The sequence below is a fragment of the Heterocephalus glaber genome, unplaced genomic scaffold (genome assembly GCF_053883595.1).
Source record: "Heterocephalus glaber isolate CG9 unplaced genomic scaffold, H.glaber_assembly_v1.0 deba00001543, whole genome shotgun sequence".
NCBI lineage: Eukaryota > Metazoa > Chordata > Mammalia > Rodentia > Bathyergidae > Heterocephalus > Heterocephalus glaber.
The window spans coordinates 5723550-5730315 of NW_028258336.1; the positions used below are offsets into that span (position 1 = coordinate 5723550).

The 6766-nt window shown below is 38.3% G+C and overlaps 1 pseudogene; it reads right to left on the reverse strand.

Moving 5' to 3' along the window:
• Positions 1-1707: 1707 nt before the first annotated feature.
• On the reverse strand, positions 1708-5071 carry LOC101701926 (eukaryotic translation initiation factor 4 gamma 2 pseudogene; annotated as a pseudogene).
• Between the last annotated feature and the right edge of the window lie 1695 nt (positions 5072-6766).

Here is a 6766-nt window from a genome sequence, read left to right on the forward strand (position 1 = left end):
GGCAGAATGATGGTCCTCAAAAATGTCCATCTCCTGATCTTTAGAACTTATCAATGTATTATTTTACATGACAAACAGAACTCTGCAACTGTGAATAAGGTTAAAGGCATGGAAAAGCAGATCCCATCCTGGATTATATGCATGGTATTGGTCTGACCTCTAAATTCCTTAAAGCAGAGACCTCTCCTGGCTGCAGAAAACAAGAGAGATAGCAGCATGAGAAGGAGTCAGCCTGTAGTCCCTGGCCTTGAAGATGAAGGATGGGGTCATGAACAAAGTAATGTGAGAAGATGCTAGGAATCTGGAAAAATGAAAGGAAACAGTCTACGCAAAAGCCTGCAGAAACTAATGAAGTAGAGTTGATACCTTGATGTAAGCCCTGCGATACTCATGTTGAATTTCTGACCTATGGAGCTATAAGAGAAGGATCTTAGGAGAAGGACATTAACATTTTAATTGAATGTGGCTAATAATCAAATAAGGTTAATAATAATAGTTAACTTCTATAATGCCTCCTGTGCACGAGACATAGCAATAGTATTCAAAAATCTTATGTCTTTTTGTTTTAAATCTAAGTTTGTAGAAGAGAATACTAAGAGATTAATGAGCTTTCCCTAGATTATGCAACAGGTATATGTAAAATGAGGATTTGAATCTAGGAGATATGGCAACACTGCCCAGGCTTTTAACCTCACTACCCCAAAACATATCATCTTTTCCCCCTTACAGATGGAAAAATAAAGTACCAAAAAGCTTACTTTCTTACCCAGATTCTCAGACTCAATAGAAAACAAATGACTGCTCCATTTAATCAGAAATACCTTCTGTGTGCCAAAGCAGTACTCCATGTGTATAAATGCCACATTTTTTTGTCCAGTTATCTGTTGATGGGCATATAGTCTGTTTCCAAGATTTAGCTACTATGAATTGTGCTGCTATAGACATGGGTATGCCTGTATCACTATGGTATGAAAACTTTAACCCTTTTGGGATGGTACCTAGAATAGAAAGGGACTAGTTGGGTCAAACAAAACTGCTACTTTTAGTTTGTTGAAGAATCTCCATAGTGCTTTCCAATTTATATTCCCACCAATAATAGAGAAGTATTCCTTTTACCCAGCTGCCTCACCAGCATTTGTTATTGGTTGATTTCTTGATGATAGCCATTTTTCCTGGTGTGAGATAGAATCTTAAACTGGAGATATTTTTAGGTAAATGGATGCATCTCAAGACCATAATCTTTTTTTTTTCAAGTATCACAATGTTTACTGATAGATACAAGTATATAAAATCAGGGCATGAACATGTTTGATAAATTAAGTAGACAATTTTAATACTATAATAAGAGGGACCAATTCAAATTCTCACCATTTGTTTCACCCCCACAAAAACCACTTCAAGGGCATTAACGATCTCTCAGAACTGATCAGTTTTGTGCAAGTAGACCATATTTCTTTTAAAAAGACTTGTGCACTTGCCCAGGCTCAAGTATATTAAAATGTAGCACATAAAGCCCATTACTAGAGGTAGAAATACAGTCAATATACTATTATGGCAACAACCATCGATTACAGTTAACAATTTTTCTGTAACAACCAAATGGATAATCAAATATTGCAACAACCCAAGTATTACTGAGCAAAGTGCATTTCTACAGTATTCAATGTTGCTATTCAGTTTTCTAACTTAAAACAGCCTATGATAGCTGACAGCAAAAAAGGTCCTCGCAATAGACTGCCTCTGCTTGAGAACTTATGATGTAATCATTGCATGCTGCTAATATACTATCTAAACATTAAAGATACTCCTAAAATATTTGATGGTAGACTATGATTAAGACATTACACTACAAAAAAAAAACCCTTATGCAGAAGGAAATCCTAAACTGATGTGCTTCTGCTTTAAATATTGTGAAAACATTACAGCGGAATGGATTTTAGCAGTGGTTAGGTCAAATGCAGTTACATCATAGCAACAGTATGTTTTGCACAATTTAAGGCTTTGGCTGGTTCATTAGTCAGCTTCTTCCTCTGATTCTTCTTTTTCAGCAGTTTCTAGCCAAGTCACCCACTGATTCACCTGGAACAAAGCCTTGCCTTTTCCTGGAAACTCTTGGGTTACATCTTCTTTCCAAGTCAAGAAAGCTTCCTCTTCAATAATTTCCATGTCATAGAAGTGAACAAAAAAGGAGAGTAACATGCCTTTTGGGAAGTTGCTGTTATAACAGTGCACCTGTAGAGCATACAGGGCACTGACCTGTAGATTAACAAGATCATGAAGAAATTTCTGCATCACTGGCTTGAAGGAAAGCAGCAGTTGTTTTTCCTGCTCTAACTGTCCTTTGGAAGGAGCAGAGGAAGAATGTTTCATTGCTGGGTGGGCTTACTTCACTAGAAATATACTGTAAGAAGCTAGTCATTAAGATGTTCACAAATCCTTTATCTACATGAAATTTGGGAGAGATGTTATCTTTTATCCACTTACATATGGTTTGAGGGGATGGGTCCAAATTTATTTGCTTCAACAGTTACTTCTCCAATTTGAGGAGTGGGAATAAGAAACTCAGTCCCTTTCCTTCCCAAATCTCCAACGTACTATCCTTATTCTGATCAATTTCTGGGAGCATTTTCTGCATATTGACCTTGCTTTGTTGGAAAAGTTCTGTTAGCCATTCTTGATCTTGTAATTTAGCTAATTGCTGAAGAGATTGGAAAATGGGTACCACTTTCCAGTGGTTGAGCTAGTATGAAAATGTTCACCAGCTCTGAAATGATGGCACAAGCTGCAAACTGTGCTAAGTATGATTTTACCAAAGGGATGTCAACCTCCAGTTTGGGGCACTGGTCCAAAACATTCAGGAAAGCCAGCATGAAGTTGCCACTTGTGGCAATCCCTTCCTGTTTGAGTAAACTGATCAAAGAACTTGCTTTTTCTTTATCTTCATCACTTCTGTCTAGTGACAGGATGATTACTTTGCTTAACATCTCAGGAAGAAAATGTTTAGGAGCTCTCATTTCTCTTACACCATTGACAGACTCATTTGCATTTCTACTATTCAGATACTCAGTCACAATAGTTTCAGTTAGTTTAAGTAGTTCTTCCTTTGATGGTGGTGGCTTTTTGCTTGTCTTGGCAGCCTTTTCCTGGATAAGTGGTGGATTAGTTTTGAGACTGAGCTGAGGTGTCTGTCCCAGAGGTGGTGTTTGAGTGCATGGTGGTTGTGCACTAGTTATCTAGTGGTTGTGCACTAGTTAACTAGCACATAGTTATCTGGGCCTGAAGCTTTGGCGCTTGAATTTTATTCATCAGGAATGACTGAGCAGGCCTCAAGGTAATTTCATCTGCATTAAGCTGTCCTTTCTTAGAAAACTGAGGTGGCATATCCTTCGACTGTCCTTGCAGCTGGGATAAGAGTCCCTGATTCTGGTTATGGTAGAGCTGGTTTAGCCCTTGGCTTTTCATAAACTTGCCTTCTATTTCTCCAAACTGTGACTGTGTGGGAGGCATGATGTGTCCCCCATGGCCATTAAAGAGCTGATTTTACTGATGACGTCCCATGGTGGATGAAAATCTATCCTGGATCACTCCTGGATCAGTACCAATCCCGCCACCTGGCAATTGTCCAAACATATCAGCAAGTCCTCCAAGTGGGTCCCTATCTATTTTCATCCTGGGTGGCATGAACGGTCCCTCCAGAAAGAAGTCACTTCTCATCACTTGAGCCATAGAAGCAGGAATAAACACTCCTAGCTCTTCTACTACATCTTGATGGATTTGATTGATTGTCTTTGATCCATTGCCAAGAAAAGCCTTGTGAGGAGCCCAGCAGTGGTCTCACAACTCTAGGGTATCCTGCAGCAGGAAATGAATTCTTGCTGGCAATTCCTTACTTAACATCAAGGAGTACATTCTGGCAAAGTACTGATCCATTAAGGACTTGGCTCGTTCATGATCTGATTTAGGTCCCACTGTCCTCATTATCTGACAGACACTCCAAATCCTCTCCCATATCTTTGAGTTGGACTCTTCTTATTTTCCAAAAGTGTTTTGATCCACTCATGAAGGATAGATTCATGAATAAGATCAAGCTTGCCAAGTTCTCCAATGAATTTGATGTTCCCCAACATCTTGATCTTAGCAATGGGTCTCTGTTCCTCCTCCTCAGGGAGAAGGGGATTTTCACATTTGTCATAGACATCAACATTTTGGTTTTCAAATTCATCTTGTAATTTGGAAATTAGGAGGTGTCTGAATGTTATGCTTTGCTTCTGTCCTGGTTGACCCTCTGCTACTGGACTATCAAAGTTTGGTGCATCTTCTGCCAAATGCAGACATAGCTGAGCATACAGTAAGCTATACTTTGGCTCTTCTAGGGCTTTGTACACAATCGGCAGTATGACCCCATTAAGCATGAGTTTAGACTCTACACCCACACTGAGGAGCTCAAGGCATAGCTTGTCAAACTTCTCAGGAGAAGCTTATTTAATATGCCTCTTACTTTCCTGAATATTGCAATATGTCGTTCTTTTTCATTTGCCGAGTTTGCTGCGGAGTTGTCATCTAGTCTAGTGCTTTATGCAGGAATGCATTTCTGGGGGTTTTGCCCAGGGGCTTTCCCCAGGAACTCACTGTTGCCAGGAGTCTTGGGACAGTGCTGAGGTGCACCCCTACCTCCTCCTCCGCCCTAAGAAGCAGTGAAAGGAGAAGCACCCCCTTCTGCAATCTCACTCTCCACTTTGGCGGTTTGACTACGAAGAATCTTCAAGAGTAATATTATTGGATGGCGTGGGAAGGGGAGGGGATGGCAGAAATGAAAAACGTTCACGGAGAACTCAGCAGCTGCCCCTGCAGTTGTCTCCTCAGGATCCGGTCCTCTGGGACAGGGAAGGGAGCAGGGAGGGGAACGGAAAATAAAAAAGGGGGAAGGAGAGGGAGGAAGGGGCCTCGGACGACTTGAAACTCACCTCGGAGGAGTCACTGCTGCAGCCACCACCCGGAGGTGCCACCTCCACTGAGCTCCAACTAGCTGCTGGCGCTGAGGCGTGTGTGAAGCTGAACTTCTCAAGTCCATAATCTTAAGTGGAATAAATCAGACACCAGACACACAACTTTAAACATTTCATTGTTTCTCTTGTGTGAGAAACCCACTGTATAAACAAGGAGCAAAATGGAGGATAGATATTAAGAAATAGGAAGAACTTTTTCAAATGAGATGGGAACCAAGAGATAGAGGAAGGGGGGAGGGAAGGAGGAAAATGGATGTGAAGAAAAAAGAACTGAAGCGAAAAAATGGAGATAGAGTTTTTGTAAATAAAGAAGGTTGGAAGGAGGGGAGGGGAAAGAGACAAAAAAAGAATTAAGATGTATTATATAAATGTACAAATCCTTCATGATGAATGTGATTATTATTTCCTGCAAATGTGCACTAATAAAAATGAATAAATAAGAAATGCCTTTTCTATTTTATCCTTCCTTTCTCCCTCTCTCCCTCCTTCTCTGTTTCTTTGTTTTCTTTCTTTCTTTCTTTCTTTCTTTCTTTCTTTCTTTCTTTCTTTCTTTCTTTCTTTCTCTCTCTCTCTTTCTTCCTTCCTTCCTTCCCTCCCTCCTTCCTTTTCTCCCTCTTTTTTTCCTTCCTTCCTTCCTCCCTTCTTTCCTCCTTACTTCCTTATCTCTTCCTTTTTGAAAAATTAGTTGAGTTCAGCATAAGGCCAGTCCATTATCTACTTGTCTATTTGAATGTAAGAAAATGGGAGATTTTTTTTACTACTGAAATTAAATTCTTAATTCATTAGGAATTATGATAGAACAGTGTATGATCAAATAGTTGGTTGAAACTTTTGCAATTTCTATCCACACATCTTTTTTCCTCACATAAAAAAATCTAAATGACTTTTCCATTTTGTTGGACAACATAAACAGTTCACTTGTGTGAATATGAACTTTTCATAAATGTATTTTTCAGTGGCAGTGTAGCATTTTATCTTATATAACACTTATTTAACCATTCTTCTATTAGAATAAAATAAGTTTACTAATTTTTATAACAAGCTACAGTATACATTTTATGCATAATTGCTATTTTCCTGTTTCAAACTTAATCCTTAGACTACAGTTCTTGAGGTGTGGGGAGCAGGGATAGGGAAAGATAGAGAAGGGTTTGTCAGTGGGTACAGAGTTACAGTTAGATAGGAGCAAGAAGTTCTGGTGTGCTCTTTCCTAGGAGGGTGACTATGAATACCAATAATGTATATTTCAAAAAAGCTAGAAGAAAAGATTTTAGTTTTTTTACCAGAAAGAAATGATAAATGTTTGAGGAGAAAAAGAAGTTTAATCCAATTAAACAGTATATGATATATGTATGTATCAAAATATCACATAGTACTCCCTTAATATGAATAATTCTTACGTTTTTAATGTATCAATTAAAATAAATTTCATTTAAAAAGTATGCTCATAGTATAATTGCAGAAGTTAAATTACTAGATCAATAGATAAGTTATTTTATTATATTGCTTTTTAAATAGGTTTTGTCAATTTAAATTTAGTGTTACAGTACATGAAAATGTTTATTTTGCTATAATCTCACCAGTATCTTAATTTAAAAACCTGCTAGTCTATTGGGCAGAAAAATTACTTTAAAATTAATTGTCTTCTTTAGGGTTTAGTTTTCTCTGTGTGAAACTAAACAAAATAAAGCAATTCTCACCTACTTATTTTGTAGACAACAACAGCTCTCACTTAAGATGAAATCATGGAGTGAATGCAG